The sequence below is a fragment of the Hirundo rustica genome, chromosome 22, assembly GCF_015227805.2.
Source record: "Hirundo rustica isolate bHirRus1 chromosome 22, bHirRus1.pri.v3, whole genome shotgun sequence".
NCBI lineage: Eukaryota > Metazoa > Chordata > Aves > Passeriformes > Hirundinidae > Hirundo > Hirundo rustica.
The window spans coordinates 4,648,760-4,670,306 of NC_053471.1; the positions used below are offsets into that span (position 1 = coordinate 4,648,760).

At 52.6% G+C, this 21,547-nt stretch overlaps 1 protein-coding gene across 1 annotated transcript in view; it reads right to left on the reverse strand.

The window, feature by feature from the left end:
* Window positions 1-12,502, reverse strand: part of PRDM16 (PR/SET domain 16) — a 278,206-nt gene extending 265,704 nt beyond the window's left edge. Inside the window, exon 1 of the mRNA XM_058423363.1 lies at window positions 12,451-12,502. The gene's annotated coding sequence lies outside the window, so the exon portion shown is untranslated. The remainder of the gene's footprint in view (window positions 1-12,450) is intronic.
* Between the last annotated feature and the right edge of the window lie 9,045 nt (window positions 12,503-21,547).

Genomic DNA, 21,547 nt, shown 5'->3' on the forward strand with positions numbered 1-21,547 from the left:
GGAACCCGACACTGCAAGGAGAATTCAGTAATTTTTCAAGAGTGCTGGTTGTTGGGGTGGTTTTTTTTTTTGGTTTTTTTTTTGTTCTAATGCGAGCACAGAGGCACAAGGACCTAAATGGCCACTCTGCCAATGTTTAACCTCTGCACAGATACGTCAGCAGGTGGGTGCTGGGCTGGTTTTGGGGTGCTTTTTCTCATTTTAAATACATCATGTTGTTGAAAGAATTCAAAAGGAAAATTAAGAATCTGCCCCTGCAAACAAGACTAAAACTCCTTGCAGAGTTATAACTTGTGACTCTGAATGAGAAATAGAGATATGAAATATATATATATTGACATGGAAGTCCTCCAGGCTGTCTCTTCAGTCTTCATTTATCAAAATATTGCCTTGGAATGGGATCATCACCCTTATCCTGGGATTCTGAGGGGACAGAAATACGCATTGCTCTGGGAAATTTGGATCAGGCACAGAACTACAAATTGCAGATTTAAACAAAAAAATAATAATTTAAAAAAACAACCCAACAAGCACATTTACAAATGTTTAAAAGTTAAATCACACCAGAGGAACTTCAGAAGTGGCGACAAAGGCAGGGCTGATTTTTTTCCATGGAGATAAATCTGTCTTCCCCCAGCCCCTTGGTTTTTAATCATTAACCAGAGCTGCGCAGGGACTCAGACAGAAGGAAAAACTCTTTACATGGAAACACCACGGATGTCCCAAAGATTCCAGGGCCTCCAGGACCTGCTCCAAAGTCCTGCAAATCCATGGGAAGACCAGCAGGAACCACCAAGGCCCTCAGCAGGTTTGGGGCTCCCAGCAGTGAGATATTGATGCTGCACTGGGGGAAAGTTCCCTCAAGGTCCTGAAGGGCTGCACAGGGCGAAAGCCAAAATTCCATCCTGGAACTCTCGGTTCCTGCTGTTGAGTTGGACACGAGCCTCAGTTTTCCTCGTTACACCCTTGGGGTTTTCATGGGGAGAGAAAAGAGAGCTCAAACCAAAGCAGGGCTCCAGGAATCTCCCGCTGTTCCACTTTCCCCCCACCTCATTTATCAAAGCTCTGGATTCTGCAGTGAATAACCAGGAATTCTCAGGCAGAGACAGTGGGGAGAGCTATTTCCCTGCGTTTTTTTCTCCAGGTGTGGGGTTGGGGCTGAGCCACCGACCCACCAGAACCTCAGCTCCCCCAGCCCAGCCTACGGGTCCTTCTTGTTGGTCTGAAAAGCCAAATTCCCCAATAGAACACAAATATAACACAAATATTACACAAACATAACACAAATCTCCTGGATATCACAGCCACAGGAACACCAAGGAGGAGCTGAGCAGAATTAATTCTGCATCAGGACTTTCTCTGCTTAATGCCTCCGGACTTATTTCTCAAACAGCTAAACCACGATACTTAATAAAAATAATAAAAACCCTGTTTTGTTACAGTCCATTGGGTAAAAATAGATTTATAGATGAGTGTTAAACTCAGACTCCTTCCCCTGATCTACTGCAACAGACACTGCTCTTCCAAAAATCAATATTTAGCTGGGAATTGACTCCTGGGCACGGGAGAAACTCTCTGGCTGTGGCTGGAGATGGTGTTGGTGACACCAACCTTGGGGACACCCAGGCTCCCCCCAGAGCCACCCAAAAATGCTTCTTTATCTGCAATGGGACTTAAAAAGCCAAGAGTGAGTTAAGAGAGGAAATGAAAAACACACTTGGAAACGTGAACATCTGCATCATCCACCTGCTGCTGGGAGCAGCTGCGGAGTCCAGCAGGGATTCTCCGGGGATATTTCACAGGTTGGTGCCTCTTTGCCTCACAGGTGCACCCATTTTTATATAAATAATCATAAACCCCAGACAATAAAATATTTCAGGAAGCACTAGTATCACCTGAAAGCTCCCAACTGCCCAAATATCGGATCTGTGTGGAAAGCCAGGAATGTCTGGATGTTTGAGGGAGCATCAGTAGCTCCTCAGGCATTTCCTTGAGTGAAGATAACTTGGATTTCCTGCAGGCTCACCTGAGAAAATCCCTCCCCTAATAAACACTATCAGGAACAGGGGGCAAAGGAACAAATTCTGTCCTGAACTTTCCCTGGATAAAGACTTGCAGGGAATTCTAGCAGGAAACGTCTAAGGACTCCCAAAGTAACCAAGATCTGGTTTTATTCTCCTATATGGGATACATGAGCAGAGCTGTTGCTGAGCAAAGGGCTTTTCAAAGTTCTCCACGAGGTATCAACTCCTTTTAAATCTGCCTATTGTGCCATGTAGGGATTGAAATTTATTTTATCCCGATGTGATAATTCTGAAATAAAATATATGATCACTCGCAAGTTGCACGGGTCCTTTATTTCACATCGAGGCAATAAAATATAAAATGAAACCAGTCCTTTTCCTATAAACAGAAAAAATAAATGGTGGAGCGATTTTATACTACATGAACTCGCAGCGTGGCCATTTAAAAATTCATTTACATGATTGAGCCCAAAAGGTCCATTTGCCATGAAATAAAAACCACTAAACACTGTCCTGAAAGCAAAGAAAATGCCAGACTACAAGTAAACAAAAGCTTTTTTTCATTAGTGTCTGAGATGGAATGAAGGATTTTAAGCCAAATATGAAACTTGCAAGAAAAAAGGGAAAAATCTGGTGGGGCAAATTCAACCAAATCATCCCGAGGACCTCGGTGGGAGCTGGACCAACACAAAGGTGATTAATGAGACATTGCTGGTCCAGAAATCACAGCGAGTGCATCCCTCCCATCTCACAGACCGAGCAGCTGAGGGTAAGTTATTATTTTAAGCTGGGAATGTTACTGTGTCAGCTCAGCGAAATGCCAAATTCCTGCTTCTCCTGTGTCCTGGAGCAGGTAATGTTGTTTCAGTGTGCTCCAAGTGGGTTTTGTTGTAATAACAGGGCACAGGAGCTGCCCCCATCCCACCACCTCCCCATTCTGCAACTTTTCCACGTGCAGGGCAAAACTTCAGGTCGAGCTCCCTGCACTTCTCTCCAGCCAACAAATCCTGACCCCAAAGAAAGAGAAGAAACATTTCTGCTAGCACAGCCCTGGAGCTGGGGGCCAGAACTTGCCTGGAGCTGGTCCCAGCCTAATCCTGCGCCTAAACTCAGGTAAAGATGCTCTGCGACAATCATGAAAAAACCTCTTTTTCCTCCCTCATCCTGCGGTTTTCCTGACACCCCACAGAGCCCAGGTAACCAGCGGAGAGCTGTGATCCCAATCCCAACCCTCCACAGCCACTGGCATCACTCTGTGCCCTCCAGACCCAGGACAGAAACTGCCCCGAGCTTCTTTAGTCGCCCTGAAGTGATTTCATACCGAGTAGGAAATAAAGCTGATTTTTTTCCCTGACCTGCCGCTCCAATAAAACAATAAATTGGTATCGCTTCCAACAAGGTGCCGCCGCTGTAAAGTTAAAGATAGGGAAAGAAAATGAACTACTGGTTATGACAGCAGGGGAAAGGAGAAGAAATAAATAAAGCTGAGTGCGTGCAAGGGAGCAGATGGCTCATGTCCAGTGTGGCCCATCCTCTATGGATTACTCCCCTGGAAAGGAAGTCCTTGCCACTTCAGAAAATAGCAATCTGTCTAAAAAATGCTGAGGTTATAGAATTGATCGTTCCTTAAGTTAAGGAGAAAAACCAACGCGAGCCAAACTGCGTTTCTGCACCAGATATTGATCTGCAGCGGTTGGAAGTGAACCCCTTACAGCAGTTAGAGACCCATATTTGTACATTTTATTATGCACATGCACACAAACCTCTGGGGCCATGTCCTCAGCTGGTGAAAATTAGGTTCATTGATGTTGGTGCTGATTTACATGAGTCAGGGATCTGGCCTCTCGTTTAAAAAAGAAATCCTGAGTTTTGCCAGTTTAAGCTCAGATCAGGCACGGGTGTTGCGCCCTTAGTCATGGGTTAGGCGTCTCTTAAACCAGCTCTGGGTGCTCTTACACAGGGAAAAGATGCATTTAAAATAAAAAAGAGCAGGTTTGTGCCTGATTATGGCATCTGGAAAACGCCCTGGTGGAGTGAGGGGAGTCCAGGGTGAACCAAAGGATCTGTGTGTGCTGAATTTTTGGGTTCAGATGGGCTGTGCTGGGCTGAACCTCGCGGGATCAGGGCTGAGGGCTGATTTTGGGAGCACAGAGTGGGATGGGCACAGCCTCAGCTCTTCCCTCCTACCTCAGGGCCCAAAGGAACACCCAGAGCTGGTTTAGGATGTTCCCCACTCACGGAAAGAAAAGCTGTAGGAGGGGAGGTGCTGGTGGAAACGATGCTGAATTTTTGAATGTCCCTCATCTGCACTGCTGATCAAACCACCTCTCGCACTTGCCCTCCCAAACTTGGAATTACAACTGGAGCAACACAAATTTGGTTAAAAAAAAAAAAAAAAAATCCTAAAGGTTTGGAGTCCATCTCCAAACCAGGGAGCTTCGGGCAGACAGGAGGGGATTTTCTGCTGGGGAAGCAACCCATGAATCATTCAGTAAAGCCTCCACGCGATAATAAATAGCCAACCTTCTCTGGTGGTGATAAGATATTTTAACTGAAAACATCAGGCCATGTTTAAAAAATGATTACAAATTATTTTAACAGTGTATTTGCGGAGGGTTATAAAAACAGCTATAATATTTTTGTCTTGGATTCTAGAATTACCAGGGTGACAGCTAATGCAGTAATGATTTGTTTCAAATGCCAGTGTTTAAGCTGTATAAAGCTGATTTTATACATTTTTCCAGTAGGCCGCATTGTAGTTAATGAAATTAAACACACCAATCGCATTTGTCCCCAGGGGATGAGGAACTGAACACGCCACTGGTTTATTTTTTTATTAAAATAAATTGCAGCCAGCAAGATGGACTAATTGCCTACAGAATTGAAAAAGAAACATTCCATTGATATAATTAAGCCAATTTTCATGGACAAAAATAGTTATAGTGGATATAAAATAAGCAGAGCATTCAGGGCAGTTTGACTTCTCCCCACCCCTCTGCATTTTGTCCAGAACATTAACTATTAAACAAATATGGATCTCAAACGGGCTGACAGCGTTATCTGGTAATGATGGCTAAATTGATCCCAATAGCTGAGGCCAGGGCATTGTGTCTCAGGGCTCTGCTGGGAGAGTTCCCAAGCCAAGAACAACAGAGCAGCAAAAAAAAAAAAAGGAAAAAAACCAACGAAACCAACCCCACCACCTCCCAAACCGGACCTTAAAGCAAAACACCTGAAAGATGTAAAACTATCGAGGCAAAAATAAATCAGCACCTAGTTTCTCTTGGGCTGACACTTCACCCCCGGTGCCTGAGCAGCCCCTGCTCTGGGGAGGGCTGTGGTCCAGCCAGCCTCACTCTTGTCCCCAATATAATTGCAGACAGGGAATGGTGAAGAGAAGACAAAGTCTTTCCACACCAGCTCGGCACAGACCGAGATTTACCGTGATGGGAGCATTATTCTGTGGCCTACTGGAAATAATTTGGCTGTCTCAGTCCATTTTCACCTGGCAAATGTCTCCCCAAGAGGAACAGTGGCCTCGTTTGCAGCACAAGAGTGGGTTCAGTGGTACAGAAAACCCTGCCTTATTGACTGGTTTTTATAAATTTGGGTAAAACACCTCTTTTAGGGCACGTGATGAAAGTTCAGCCACCCCCTGGACAGAAGCTTCCCTTCCTCCCACCGTCCTGCACACCTCTGCACAGAGAAGCACTCAAATCCATGGAAAAGGAGTTCATTTTCCAAACCTATCCACCAAGACGTCCCTTGCTGCAGGGAAATTTCTTCCCAATTACAGAAAAAAAAAAAATAAACACCAAAAAAACAAACCCCAAACAAAACCCCAAAGACAAAATCTCCCTGTTCAGGGTATGAGCATTCAGAAGCGTGATGCGCACTTACAGCAGGCATGAAAGCCATATTTCATTTTTATGGGCAAAGAAGGTGCCATCACACAGGGGAGGAAGAGGAGGAAGAAATCCTCCTCGGGACAGGGACACTCCGTTACGGATTTGGACGCTGCGCGACGCAAACCCGGCTGCGATAAAAATGAAAATAAACAGCCGTGAGGAGGTAGCGCTGATGCATGAAAATCCATTAGGAAAATAAAAGAAATAATAAGGTCGTAGATCTTTTCCACTCCAACATCCCCGACCTGAAATTCCTCCAGAAAAGGAAAGAAAAGAAAAAGAAAAAAAAAAAAAAAAAAAAAGAGGGGAAAAAAAGAAAAAGGAGGAAAAAATACCCCAAAAGTGTTTATTAAAGATGAGAAGGCCCAGCAGGAATTTTGGAGGGGGATGCCATATCAACAGGCTGTTACCCAGAGTGGAACAAATGTGTTTGCACATGCCCTTCGCTTGTGTCCATCCCCAGCTGCAGACAGACACCATGGACACTCATTTATTGACATGCTGGGCCCTCAGCCCCCTGGGATGAGCGATATCTTTTGGGAAATAGGCATGAGAAAATCATTACTCAGCCAAGATTTGGATGTTTCCCGTTAGCGTTCGGAGGCGCACGAGTTTGTCATTTCAATAATCTCTGACTGGGGGGGGGGGAAATAAACGCATCCAGGGATGGGGAAGAGCCAGAGAGTCGTGGAAACAAAGCCTGAGCTTGTCCTGGCTCACGGAGGGCACAAACAACCCCAGGTGCCATCAGCCCTGTGCCACAGGAAGGGCCCGGGTTGGAAATGCAGGTTTTTCTTCCAGTAAACAATTTCCCACAGCAAAAGTTTCGATGCAGCGAGAGGGAGGGGAAATAATGATAAGCAGAGAGAACATAAATTTTACGGTGAGAAGGGCAAGAGCAGCTCTGAAAAAAACGTGGCTTCCCCTCCTGATCCCGTCACCGGGAGCGGGCAGGGATCCTGCACAAGTGACTGCACACACCTCCTCCTTCCCCAGCCCTGCCGCGGGATAACAACTCATTCCCCGCCATCCAGGTGGCTCCTGAGCCTCACCTCCTTCATGTTTGCAAACTTCTCAGGCCTTTGTCTTTAAAGCACCATATGAAAGAGCGCAGAGCTTTTATAAAACACATAAGCCGTAATAATCATAGCCATAATCACAATAATAACACTTCTCACTCGACGGGGCCTTTCCTTGCGAGCATCTCCGGCTGCTTTGCAAACACGAAATGAGCTCAGCCGCGCCTGGAGAGGCGATTTCCCTGCGGCACGGGAGATTCCCGTGGAATTCCCTTCAGGGATCGCAGCCCGGCGGGCAGGTGGAACCGGGCGCAGCGGGGCCGGAGAATTCCGGCAGAATTCCCAGACCGTGGAACTCTCCCAGCAGCCCGAGGAGCCGGGGTATCATCGCAGCGAGCGGCAGCGGTGAATTCCAGCGCTGCCGTGGTGTGAAATCCAAGCTCCTGCCTCGCCTTTTGCCCTGCGAGGCAGCGGGGAATGTGAGCGCTTCAGGTGCGCTGCGCTGCATCCCGGCCGGCTCTTCCCAATCCCGCTCTTTTGGGGCTCTCTGACCCCGCTAACGTGAGTCTGAGCTCCGGACAGAAGGACAGCTCCCGGCTCTTCCCCACCTCAGTGTCCTTCCCCGGTATTTTTAATTGCAGCCCTCAAGAAAATGTTGGTTTTATTTTTATCCCTCCCAGCCCCTTAAAGACCTCTTCCGCCCTCCTGAACTCTCGCAGCAGTCCCAGTGCAAAGCCTAAAATTAAGGCAGGTTTAGGTGTTCGGGGAAGTTTTTTTAAAAAATACAGATTCAGTCCGATTTCTGCACAGAACGTCCTGGTCCGTGACCATGCAGGAGCTGTGATTTTACTGCTCGTTTTAAGACCTTTGTGCGTGCGCTGCCAGCCCGACAAACAAACGCCTCTGCACAGACACGGAGGTTCCACAGGAAACGGGAATTCGGTAAAATCGGGGATTCGGCGAAATTGGGCTAACGCGCCTCTCTCTGACGCACTTTCTAAACTCGCATTTCTACGCGGACACGCGTGATGCGAACACACGCGGATGGAGATCACACACACCTCATCCCAGCTGCCCTGACAGCCTCGGGCACTGCCGGGGGCGGGGGCCGGACCCCAGCCCCCGATCCCCGCGTCTCCCGCAGCCTTTGGCCCCTCGGCCCCGCTGCCCTGCGGGTGAGAGCGGTCCGTGCCCCTCGCCAAAGCCCCAGCTCGGTGCCCCCGTTTGCCAGGTTCGTGCCCGGGCCCTGCGGTTGCTCCCTCTGTGCTTTTTCCTAAACAACCCACGCGGGGGATTCGATATTCGATACATTATCTTTGTAGATTTTTTGGGGGGAAAAGAAGGAAAAAAAAAAAAAAAAAAATTAAGAGTAAAGTGATCTCAAATCCTCGGCGATTTTTTTTGTTGAAGCGCTAATTATGCATCACATTAATTAGCGGATCAACCCCCCCGTTCTCTGCCCAGCATCCCTAATTGCCTAATTGAACAGATCCGGGGCAGGACAGAGGGGACCCAGGCACGGCGGGGACGCGGCGGCGGCGGCCCCGCACCTGCTCGGGGACGGCTTTGGGGACATCCCGGTCACCGAGGGCAGGGGACAGGGCCGGGCACAGCCTCCCTCCGCTCGGCTGCGGGGCTCTGGGTAGGGACAGGGCAGAGGGAGAGCTTTGGAGATGGGGGGGAAAAAAATCTAAACCCCCGAAAGCGCCATCGATTCTCCTCCTCCGTGCGCCGCAGCTTTGGGAGAGTCTGGGACCACGAACGGAGCCGTGAGCCGGGGAGAGGAGCTTGGGCTCCAGCTCCGCGTTCGCTCCTCTCCCTTTTCCCTTCGCTGTCTCATCAGTCTTAATCAAAATAAAATTAATAAAGTATCAGTAAGTGTGAAGCCGGTTTTCTCTTCGAAGTAGAAGCCTGAAACTGCAGCCGCGGGCACGGACTCACAACCATTTCCCTGCCAGTCCAGCCTGCCCGGAGGATGCACCAGCGCTGCCTGAAAACTCCGGCCCCAAAGTGTTCCTAACAGAGAACAGCAAACCGGGCTGCAGAAATATCAGATTTATTTACGAGCGTTTCATTTAAGAGCCAGCGATCCTGCCCAGCCCTGTGCAGCTCGCTGTTGTGTCTGTACTCTGAAATTCAGGGATTTCGAAAGGAAACGAATTCGCTCTAAGCGTGCAGCGCCCAACTCGTGCGTTATTCTCCTCCTCTGCATCCTCTCCCTGCCGGCAGCAGCGAGACCCCCGGCTGCTGCAGAACCTTCTCCCCGCTCACAGAGATTTTATTTTCTCGCCGAAGGACGAGGCCCTTGAAGCCGGGGACCCGGCGTGCCCCTCTGCCTACCCGTGCCGCTGATCCCCTTGGGGGCTGCGGGCGGCCGAGCCCCCGGAGCCGCGGGGCACAGCCCGGCCCTGCGGGGGATACGGGGGCAGCGCTCACCTGGGCTCCGGCACCCCCGGGGCTGCAGCACCTTGAGCGAGCCCCGTCTTTTGATTTACAGCCATTTCTAAAAGCTCCCAGCCCGGCCGGGAGTCGCGAAGCGAGCCAGAGCCATTCCCGGCTCCGGTTCACCTCCGCTGGCCCCGGTACCTGCCGCTCTCCCGGGCTGAAATCGCCGAGAATCCCACTCCCACCCCGGCTCACACGAGTTCTCCCCCTTTCCCAGGCAGGTAATAGAGTCGAATTCCCAGCGGAGCCTCACATCTGCTTAAAATATTGTCCAATGAAATGAAATTCTCTCCGGCGCAGCGTGTTTTTTAAAGCCTCTCACGGCTCGGCGGCCGCGCACCGGGGCCGTGCGAGCTTTCCCGGCACCGGGGGCTGGAGCACCCAGGAAAGCGAGCTGCGAAGGGACCCGCGGGGTCCCGCGCGGTGAAAGGAGTCTTCGCTACCTCGCCGGGGAAAACACAGCGAGATCCCAACACTCGTGTCCGTGTTTAATCTGTTCGGCGAATAAATACTCCTGGGATATTGAAACCTTAGCTCCGGACTACTGTTTTGAACTGTGATCCCTAAAAAAAAAATCCTCGGCTGAAACCCCATAAACCGTTGGGCCCCGTGTTGTGTTGAACACCTGATTTTTATCAGGGCTGAGCCCCCGAGCAGGAGCGGCCGCAGCTCCGGCCGCCGGCAAGGGCTCGCTCCCGGCCGCGGGGCTCCCAGCTCTTCCCCGAGCTCCTGAGATATCCAGGCACCGAAAACCTTCCAGCCCTTGAGCAGGAGCTCGCTGAGAGCTCACAGGGGGAGCGTGGAGGGTCCCACCCGCGCTAGAACGCATCGCACCCGCCGGGGTCACATCTGTAAAACCCCGCACTGAACCCGCCGGGGCATGGTAAAAAAAAAAAGGAAAAAACAACCCGGGGCCTTTTCAAGGAGTGGAAAGAGAAGAGAAGGAGAGGCGAGGAAAAGAGAGGGAAAAAAAAAAAAAAAAAAAGGAAAATAAAAGTAAAAGTGAAATATTCCCGCTTATTTAACCGTTGAACTTGGCTTTTCCAGCCAACAGAGCTCTGAAAATCATCCCGCACTGTAACAACCTAGAACAATAAGTGGCGACCTTTTTAAAAAGTTATTATTTGAACGGGGGCGCTTAAAACGAGTGTTTATTGGGGGAAAACATAAAATAAAGTAAAATAAAATCCCTAGATTAATTCAAAGAACTCCCCGAATAACGCCCCAGCGATGGGGCGACAATGTTGACCACGCAAAGAGTGACCCATCCCTCCCTGGGCAGCGCCGGTGCCCGCAGAGCCGAGGGAGGTGTTCGGGGGACACACGGACGCGCTTTGGGGACAGGGGGACGTTCCTGGAGCGCGATGGAGAATGTCGCGACACCGAGGTGAACAGCGGGGCCTGGGGCTGCTGCGTGGCGGAGCTCGGGGCCGGCGACAAACGCGGCGACAGAAGCGACTTCGTGAGGAAAAGCGGCCCCAGGAGAAGGGAGAAAGGAGAAGGGAGAAAGGAGAAGGGAGAAAGGAGAAGGGAGAAGGGTCCCCCCAGGAACGGCTCATCCCGGGGGGGCGGCACCAGCCCTGCCCGCCGGCCTTGAGGCTCCGAAAGGTTCCGAAACAACGAACTTGGGATGACAAAATCAACCTCGGAGCCCACGTGTGGGAGCGCTGGAGCGCCCGGGAGCCCTCGGGAGAAGCTGAACCCCGAAGGGGATTGCAGGGGGGGGGCTGCCCCTCGTCACCCGGGGGGGATCCCCTCATCTTGGGGGGGATCCCGCCGCCCCACGCCCGGCTCTGAGCGGCCCCGGGTGCCGCTCCCGTGGGAACCGGAGCGAGGGAACCGCACCGGAGCTGCTCGCCCGAGCCTGTTCCGAGCAGAGTTTCCAGCGGGGCACAGACTGCGCTGGAACTTGCTCCAGAGATTTCGCACTGAGGCAGAGCGAAACAGAAACTAAATGATGGTGGTAATAATAATAATAATAATAATAATAATAATAATAATAATAATAATAATAATAGGACAGGCGGGCTGTCCAGGATCCAGCGCTGCCACCGGAACCTAACAGGGAATCGCGGAGGAACCCTCCCGAGCTTTGCAGCGGGACTCTGCGGGGGCAGAGAGGACCCGCTCTTCCCTACAGGGGCCGCGCTCTCCTGCTCGGAAAATCCAGCCTGAAAACCACTCGGAAGAAAGGACGGACGGGACCGAGGGTCCGCTGGAAGACGGGGGGAAAAAAAAAAAACCACAAAAAACCTGCGCGAGACTTACGAGCTGCAATTCCACCCCCGAGTAAATTTTAAAAAATTAAAAATTAAAGACACTCCCCCACGCTCCCCTCCCCCAGACCTTCTTAACCCCCAGCTGGGACACCCGAGCTGCTTTCGGGATCTTCCCTCTGGACCTGCGACTCAAAAGCCCCTCACTGAGAGCGGATCCTTTTTTTTTTCTTTTTTTTTTTTTTTTTTTCCCCTACAAATTCTCTTCCTTCCCTCTCCTCGATAATTGTTCCCGAGACCAGAAGGGTTTCTCCCACTCCCCCCCTCACCCCCCGCCGTCTCTGCCTGTCTCTCTCTCTCTCTCTCTCCCCCCCCGCCTCTCTCCAGCGCTCCGTCTCTCGGCTTCCCTCCGGCAGATGCCAAACGCGGACCTCTAGCGCCCACTATTTCAGGACCCGGGAATATTATTTCACAAGACTTGGAACGACTCAATAAAAAAAAAAAAAAAAAAAAAAAAGAAAAGGAAAAAAAAAAAAAAAAAAAAAAAAGTTGCTCGCTATCCCCTTTCGTCAACTTCCAGCTAACTTTCGCTTTTTCTCCCCCGGCCCCGCACCGCCCGCCCGCCGCGCCCGCTGTAGCGCGGAGCGGAGCGGGGCAGCGCGGAGCGGCGCGGGGCAGCGCGGGGGGATCCGCGCCCAGGGGCGGGCGGGCGGCGGAGCTGCGGCCGCCGCGGGGAGGGCGAGAAGGGGCTCAGCCCCGCGCAGCCCCCCCCCGGCCCCGGCTCCGTGCCCCCCGGCCCCGCCGCCGGTACGCGGAAGAAGGGAGAGAAAGGACCTACTTTTGGGCAGTTTTCTCGCCCTCGCCTTGGATCTCATCGTGTCGGCGTGTGGATTCCTCTCCTCCTCCTTGAGCCCAGAAGCAGCTACACACTATCTTCATCTCCCCAGCATTGTCAGTTTGGACACCTTCGCACATGCGCACAGAGCATTCAATCTGACACCCTCACCAGGGCCAAAAAAACTTTCCAATGTATTCATCATCATCGGGCTGGTTTGCTCTCTCTCTCTCTCTCTCTCTCTTTTTTTTTTTTTTTTTTTTTTTTTTTTCCTCCTTCTTTTTTTTTTCTTCTTTTTTTTTTTTTTTCGGTCCTATCCTCTTCCTCGGACCACTTATCTCTGCCCCCTCCTCTCTGCCGGCACCATCACAGCCTTGCCCTGATCTGCCCCTTTAAGAAAAAATCAGCCCTCTCCGCTCCTAACCCTCTGCACACTGACCTTATTCACTGGACAATATTTAAGGATCAAGGTGCCATCCTATAAAGAGGTGATTATTATTATTATATTATTCTTATTGTTATTGTTACTGCTAAATAGCAATGCTGTAGAGAAAGTTTGTTAGCAGTTGTCATCTTGTAAACGTTCCTAGTTCGGACATGCTTTTGTTTTTAACCTGAAAAAAAAAAATGTTTATTTATGTTACTTTTCAACTAGTGTGTGTCTTTTGTTTTTTTCTTTTCATTTTTTTTCCTTTTTCTTTTTTTTTTCTTTTTCTTTTTTTTTTTTTTTTTATCCTTTTATTTGTTTTTTGCATTTCTCTACCCCTCCGTCTCAAGGATGGGGCGGGGGGTGGTATTGCTTAACTTAAAAAATAATAACTTTCACAATAACAGAACTCGCGCTGTCGTGTTTTGTCGGTATTTCTCGTGTTTCTACCAGATTTTTTTTTCCCCCAGCGCTCGACAGCTTCTCTCCTGGTGCCCGGCCGGGGTTCGTCGGTGTTCTCGGGGTTTTTACCCTCGGCTTTGTCGCGACAGCCCCGCCGGGAGGGGTCGGGGAGGGAGGGCGGCCGCTCCGCTCTGCCTTTCAGGTGGAAGGCAGCGCTCTGGGGCAGCGCTCCCCAGGGACGGGGGAAGCCGCCAGACACCCGAGGAAAGGAGGGAGAGGAAGGACAGACACCCCCGGAGCTCCCCAGGAGCTGGCCGGGCCCCCCCGGCCCGAGCCGAGGTAGCGAGCGCTGGGGCAGAGCCGCTTTGAAGAGAGGAGCGAAGTGTAAATAGCCGGTGATTGATGTGCTGGCTTTGACTGCGGAGAAAGCGCTATTTTAATTCAAGTGGCCAGGTCAGATGGTCACGGAAGAAGGTTGAAAGGTAGGATTTAATGAGATTAATATGGAGAGAGGGAGAAGCGCGCGTCGTCCTAAACATTCCATAAAATACTGGGGTGAGGGCGGCGCGGCGCTCCGCGCTGGAGGTGCGGACCCATCCCGGGGAGCCCTCGCGCCGAAGGGGGCCGCAAATAAAAAAAAAAAAAAACAAAACACCAAAACCCCAAAAAACAAAACAAAACTTGTGTGGGTGCGTCAGGTCCCTGCTGGAAGCCATTCCGCCAGCTGCACTCCTGCCCTGCAGGTGGAATTGGGGAAGGAGGGGGGGGAATATTCCTGCTAATTACCGGTTTTCCCCTCCTCAATAAACTCCTTAATTGCGAATGGGAGCAGAGGCCTTTGAGATGCTACCGAGGAGCCGGCGTTCGAGGGAAGGGTGGGGGGAGCGGGAGGCCAAATAAAATAAATCCGTTTGAAGGGAACCCGGAGCCACGTGTCGCCTAAAAATGCCCGAGCGGTGCCTGTGAATTCCTGCCTCGAGGACGCCGTTCCACGGCGCGCCGGGCACCCCGAGGTTGGAAAAACAAGCTCTTCCCAGCCTCACCGGTGAAACAGGAGCTCGAGTGTTTCCAACTCATTGAAATATTTCTTCCAGCCGTCCTGGACGCTCTCTGTCCCCGCGTCCCCCGCCGGGCGGCTGCCGGGACGGGCGGATTTCAGTTTGAAAACCTCGTCCCGGGTTGTTCCTCGCTGTTATTGCGGCGGTCTTCTGGCAGAAGACCGGATAGAGCCGGGAGCCCCGCGGCTGTCGAGGCGAGGATGCCCCGGTGGCCGCGGCCCCGTCCCCGAGCCGGGGATCGAAGGTCACGGAGGGCTCGGAGCACCGCGGCCGTGCCTCCCTCGGCAGCCCGAGCCCCGCACAAGCCCGGCTTTTGTTTCCTTGCCAAAACCCCCCTCACCTCCATCATCCCCCAGGAATCGGCTCCTGCGGGAAACAGCCACGCTCGGGGATGTTCGGGGAGAGGCAAAAAGCTTTTAGGGGTGCGCGGCTGCGGTGGGTGACGGGGCACCGCGGTTTAGGGGATGCTTCTGCGAACGAAGCCGCCCAGAAGCGATGGAAAGTCGCAGTGCTGGGGCTGCCCCGGTTGTCCCCGGCACCCCCGCTCTGCCCGTGCCGCTTTCCCGGCTCCGGCCGCGTTCCTGCCGGGCCGAGGCGGCACCGGCCGGGCTGCAGCGTGCACGGCAGGGCCGGGCTGCGGCGCTTCGCCGGCCCAAGGAAGGGGGGAAAAGAGGAGGAAAAAAACACCCCTAAAATAAAAATTTTAAAAGGATTTAAATAATGTGTGTGGGGGAAAAATAAAAAGAGAACGAATTTGGAAGGGCCGGTGGCGGGGTGTGCTGGCCGCGGGCTGCGGTGCGTGCGGGGAAGGACAAGGACACGCTGCCACCCCCGACACGAGTGGGATCCCTTCCCGCAGCGGGCACGGGCGGGTTGTTTTGGTTCCGGCCCCTGGTACGAGCCCCGTTTCCCCAGCTCGCTTTAAGCCGGAACATCTCGGGGATCGGGGGGCTGGTGGTGAGGACGGGGGCCCCGGGCACTCCGGGGACACGGGACGCGCTCCTGCTCCCACCGGGGCTGGTCCTTGGCTGCACGGGTGCCTCTCTGCATGCCGGCTCTGAACCCCCCGTGGAAGGAGAGGGGTCCTGGGCTCAGCAAAGCCCCGAGCGAGGTGCGCGGCCGGGCAGGGAGAGCCCCGCACCCCCCCGCCGTGTCCCGCGGGGCGAACATCCCGCGGCTTCTCCAGCCTGCACCTGTTCGAGTGCGTGTTGCTTCCACGGGGAACGGCAAATTAATGACCGTGGAGGAAGGGTGAAGCGCCAGGAAGTTTCTCGGCGCTGCCGGGTCAAGGCGGGTGGCTGCCAAGGAGCCGGCGCGGGGAGCCGGGGCCCTGCCCGGCCTGGAGCCGCTCCGTGCTCCGCCACTTCCCCAGGAACTCTGCCCACGGCCGGCCTGGGGATGGCTGAAGGGGAAAACCACTCCGGCGGGCGCGGCCGATTTTCCACCGAGAGTTTATAACCCGAGAGGAAAGGAGCAGCCGAGTCCCTCCACACCCCACGCGTGCCAGGGGACGGGGGACCCGCGGGGGCTGCACGGCCGGGCTCGGGGGGTCCGTGGGGTCTGTGGGCACAGGATCCGGGCGGTACCGAAAAGAGCCCGCTCGGGGTCCATCCCCTCCGCCCTCGCCCCAGTTTGCGCCTCCGCCCTCGCCCCGTTAATGGAGATTCCAGCGGCGTGGGGGGCTCCCCGCAGCGCTGGGGGGGGGGCCCTGGGGGGGCAGGAATTCGCGGGTGGGTTCCTTGGCATCCCCAGCGCAAGCCGCGTGTTCTCAGGTATTTTACGAGGCGGCCTTGGCAAACCCGCTCCAGGTGAAGCGACCCGTGGGAGCTGCCAGCCTCCGCTCCCCGCTCGATCCTCCCGGGAGCCCCGGGCTCGGGTGGGCACCCACGGGGGCACGGGAGAGGGGAAAAGGAGCTTGGCGAGCTGTTTTGCGCCAGTTATTTTCCGAGAGGTAAAGAAGATTAAAATGCTTGAGCCTGTCCAGCTCGTCCGGGCGCTGCCGCACGGCCCCGGTAACCCCTCGGCGAGGATTTTCGCATCAATCACCCCTTGTTCCTGCGCACGCTTTGCGGCGGGATTAAACCGGGAATTAATATTTGCAGCTACGCCAGAGCCCGGTGGCACAGGACGGGGCTGAGCTGCGCGGGGTGGCGGATCAGGCGCTGTGAATGTCACACGCTTCCCCCCATCCCCGGCACCCCCCACCCCGGGGATTTTCCCCTCTTAATCCTCGGCTAATTAGCGGCGGGAGCGCACCCACGGGGCGACGAGGAATCCGCCTCGCACCCACGCGATGGAGCAGCGCTGCCCGCATCCCCCGCTGCCGAGGAATTCCCACACCTCGGGACGCGCTGCCCGGCCCCGGTCCCTGCGAGGAGCCGGCGCAAGGGGGCGGCTCAGGACAGCCGGGAGCCCCGGGCCACCCCCGGGGCTGCGGGGACAACGGGCGGCCCCGGCCCCGGGGGAGCCCCCAGCCAGCGTCCTTCCCAGGGGACAGCTCGCCTTCTCAGCAGCGGCTCTGCTGGCGGCCGGGGAGAGGCGGAAAAACATAAAAATAACCAAAAATATCCAACTCTGCGCCCCCTCCCCACCGCTGGAAGGAGGTGGAGAGACGCCGGCCGGGTCCTCCCACCCCCGGTGCCGGTGCCAGCCGGAGCCGTTCTGGATGTAGGTGATGGAGCTGAGCGCGGGCGCCGCATCCTCCACCCGCTAGAGCCTTTCCTGAAGTGACCTGTTTACACTCTCATTGGTTTAAATTAATTTATTTTTTTTTTACCCGAAAACCTTTGAGAAGCGTCGGAACGAGCGCCATTGAGAAACTCAGGGATGGCTGCATTTTGTAGAGGAAAAGAGAAAAAAAAAATAAAAAAAAAGAAATTAAGTCACTCTTGTTGGTCCCCCAAGCGATGAAATACAGAGGGGGGAAAGATTAATTCCTCTGCATAACCTGTGCCTGCCTGCATTCACTGTCCTGCACCTCTTCCCTGATATTCCAGCCGCACTGAAACCCGCCTGTGCATCAAAATGAGGTGATCAGTCTGTGGGTGGGGTTTTTTTATTATTTTTATTTTTATTTTTTTTCTTTCTTTCTTATTTCTAGAAGAAAACACTGGCTCCTCTGGCCATGAAAAAAAAAAAAAAACCCACCGTGTAAATTGCCGTTTCGGATTTTTCAAAAAACGTGTTCAGCCCTAAGAATTCCTCCGAATTCGTTACACTCTACCGCGCGGGGCTGCGCCTTGCTGGTCCAGGAGAAGGTAAAAAAATTCAAGTCCTAAAATGAGAAGTAGTAGTAAAAAAAAAAAAAAAAAAAAAAAAAAAAAGGCAAAAGAAAAGCACCATTTACATTTGAATATCTAACTTGAACATGATTATAATTACAATCGTCAGACACGGAGCAGTGTTGTCTCCCATGAACAGACAGTTCCAGGCATGTAAACACAGCAGTTTTCATCGCGGCGGTCTCCGGGAATGAAGGGAAATTAGGGAGTTATAGCAATTTTTCTTTTTTTTTTTTTAGACATTTGATCAAAATATTTTTGCCCAGAGATTGCTTGCCAAATGAAAGCAAAATGGAAACGATGGGCGCTGTAACTCAGCGGAGTTTTGTCATGGAAAGAGCCCAAGCCCCCGCTCTCTCGGGGCTGTGGTTTCTCCTTCCCCCGGGGATTTTGGGGAGCTTCTCTCTTGCGGGAATGGCCTTGGCAATCAGGTATCGCCCAGGCATCTTTCGATCCAGCATTTTTCCAGCCGAAATGCCGAATTCCGAGGGCACCACAACGATCTTTTCCCCTCGGAACTGCCAGAACTGCCCCGATTCACAGCTGCCAGGGGGACGCAGGGGGATGCAGCGGCCGGCGGGGCCGGGGTGCGCTCCCCATCCCGCAGAGCCGGTTTTGGGGTTCCCTCGGCCGGTTTTGGGGTTCCCTCGGACCCCCCGCTCCCCCAGGGCAGCCCCGAGCCGGGCCCGCAACCGGGCTGCTGCCAGGGAGGGATCGGCTTCCATTAAATCCTGTGGGGGTGGCAAGGGCTGAACCCCAAAGCTCCCTTTGTTCCCTGCCGGAATTGGGAGCTGTCCCCGCTCGCAGCGCCAGCTCTGGGGGTGGCTCCCCTCCCCTGGGGCTCCCCGAACCCCTCGGAGTGTCCCCGCCATGGGGCTCAGCCCCCAAAGAGCCGCCCGGGTCCCCAAGGGGACACCCCAAAGGAGGCAGCTCCGCGCCTGCTTTATTTGCGCTCCCCCCGCTAAGGACGGCTGCTGGATAATTATTAGCTATTAATTGAGTTCAAGACCTTTGCAGGCGGTGGGAAATGAGGAGCCCGAGCGAAGCCCAGAGCTCGGACGCTCCGTCCAGGCCAGACACAGAGCCCCGGGGAGGCAGGGGCGGGGGGGAAAGGGGCGACAAAAATCATTAGAAAATGACAGAAACTTCAGAGCGAGGGGTTTGTTCCCGAGGCACCTTTGGGAGCTGAGAGGGGGGAAAAGGGCGATGCTCGATGGGGCGGGGGCTGCGCTGGGTGCCCGAGCAAGGTGAGGAGCGGGGCCCGGCCTCCCCCCGATCCCCCTTCCTTATCTTTCCACGCTTTCCACCTTCCAATTAAACTCCCCCCAAATTGCCAAAAGGCTGATTTGCATGCAGGGGACCCCGCTCAAAGATGCTAACTTTATTGTCTCCTCCCAGAACTTAACATTTCTCTCTTCAGTTCCCACTTGAAAGAAGTTTTAGAACAGTATTCAAAGACTGTCCAAACGAACAAAACCTTCCCCTTCGCTCGGGAGAGAAATCCGGTGTATTCAATACCAGGGCATATTCTCTGAAGTTCGCAGATTTGGGTTTAAAGGCGGTATTGTTCGTGCTTTTTTCCTGCAACTTCTTTATTTTATTTTTTTTTTCCCTCCCTCAGACCACGGCTCACATGCCTGCAAAGGATTATTAAAATAAAACATCATAGAGAATTTTTCCTTCTTTTATTTATTTATTTTTTTCTTTCTTCACTGTTTAGAATTACTTTTCTAGAGGAGCTTTCCAAGCATCCCCTCCCACCCTCGAGTCGTAATTAAGAACACTTTTTTTTTTTTTTTCCTTTTTTTCTTTTTTTCCCCTAACAAACAGGAAAAATAAAGACTCAACCCTTCTCCTTTTTCTTTAAACACTAACAGCGTTCTAAAATCGGAAACATTTATCCGTTCCCGAAACACCTGAAAACATTCCCGGGGCTGGACAAACGCTGTTCTCCTACAGCTGAACAAATTAACGCGGAGAGATTTTGATACCAGAAGCATCCGTGAGCGCATAAAATAAACGCAAACTCTAAATTCTTACTGGGTTTGGGGAAAAAAAGAAACAAAACACAAAAAAAAAAAAAACCCAAAAAACAACCCGCCGGGATCTCTGCGTTCAACCGGCCCCGTACACTGGCAGAGTTTTCTTTTTAGGATTAAAAGATGATGATCCAATGGGCTGAGGATGTGAAAGTCCTTTGGGGAACGCGATAAACTGCAAAAAGCCGGTGGCAACTCATTCCTGATTAACTCCTTTTTATAAAGGGGCGGAATGGAAGCGAACAGGGAGACCCGACGGGACACGAACATATTTTATTCATTTAATACAAAGCAGCTCCTTAAAAAAAAAAAAAAAAAAAAAAAAAAAAAAAAAAAAAATATTATACAAAAGGCATTTCAGAGCATAACTCACTGGCCGGGGAGGGAAGGCAAAAAGCTGATGGGGTGTGAGGTGATGTCGCCGTCATCCCTCGCTCCCGAGGGGAGGGACGCGCTCCCCAGGCTGCGGCAGCCCTGCCCGGGCAGGGGGGACCGGCTCTGCCCCCCGGGACCCCCGCTCCGCTCCCCCCATGCTGGGGACCCCCCCTAACCCCCGGCAGGAGCCCGGCTCTCCCCGCTGACCTCCGAGGCGGAATCAATGAAATGGTGTAAGTGCAAGAGAGCACAAAGAGCTCCTGTGCTGGGCTCTGCGGATCATAACCAGAGATGGGAAAGTATTTATGGGACTCTCGGAGTGACTGGTCCATCACTACCGAAAAAAAAAAAAAAAAAAATAATATTTTTAACCGCAGGGAACCAAGAGTTCATGTAGATTTACAAACGAGGGCTTGCTGGAGAAAGTAACTGTAAGAACATGTGTTAAAAACGCAGCAGAAAGAATTCCATCGATTTCCATGAGAGGTGGACCGCATCCAGGAAGAATGAGTCAACTTCATTCCTCGGGCAGAGCTCGCCAAGCTGAGGAGAATTACAGCAGGCATGCCTTGGGATCACCTCGTGTCCCCCTCTCCCTGCGCTGCTGTCCCTCCGACAACCTCCTAAACGCGGTTAAGGCTTAGAACGAGGTGGGAATCCTTTTAAAAACGGCTTTTAATCCCCGGGATTGGGGGATGTTTTGGGAGATATATTCTCTCCCACCCGGTGTGGCATCAGTTGCAGGTAACTGCTGAGCCGATGACACCAGCCAAGGCAGGACAGCTCAGGGCTCGAGGGAGGTGAAAGGCAAAATTTACACATCACAGGGTTCCACTCCTCTGTGCCGGCTGCTGAACCCCGTTTCTCCTTTTCCCCGCAATTTCGGTGTTGAGCCGGGCGAGGTTTTGGCTCCATTTGAGCGGAGGAGGTGAAAACTCTTGAAGCCACCGCGATGTTTCCCGCCCAGCTCCCTTCTCCCAGGGCAGGGGGACTCCGCTCACACCCCCAGGAGAGAGCAGAGGGTTGTATTGAGAGAGAAACATTTCTCCACTCGCATAAATGCACATTTATTGTGGTTTTTGTATGTTTGTTTGGGTTTTTTTTTTGTTTTTGTTTTTGTTTCTGTTTTGTTTTTTACAGGTGGAAGAACTACTCCTTCCTTGTAGAGATTCGGGTTGAAACAGCACCGGACAAACACCGTCAGAATTCTGTCCTTTGCATCCAGACACGCTGAATTTCACACTCCAATGCTTCATTAACGCAAAAATAACACCTCAGACATCTAGCAGGGAGCTCATCCCTCTTCTCCACCTCGCTCTTTAGTGGCTTTTTAGCCCAGAAATCGGCCAAACGAGAGCCTGTGGCAGCCCCACGATTTCGCTGTGAGGGGCAGCCAGCGATAAGCTCATCAATGAATAGTTAAAAACCAAGCTCCAAAAGTGCGGTTAGAAAATGAAATGCAAATATATACAAAATAGCCAGCGGTTCCCGGGGATGTAAATGCCTGCCCACCTCATG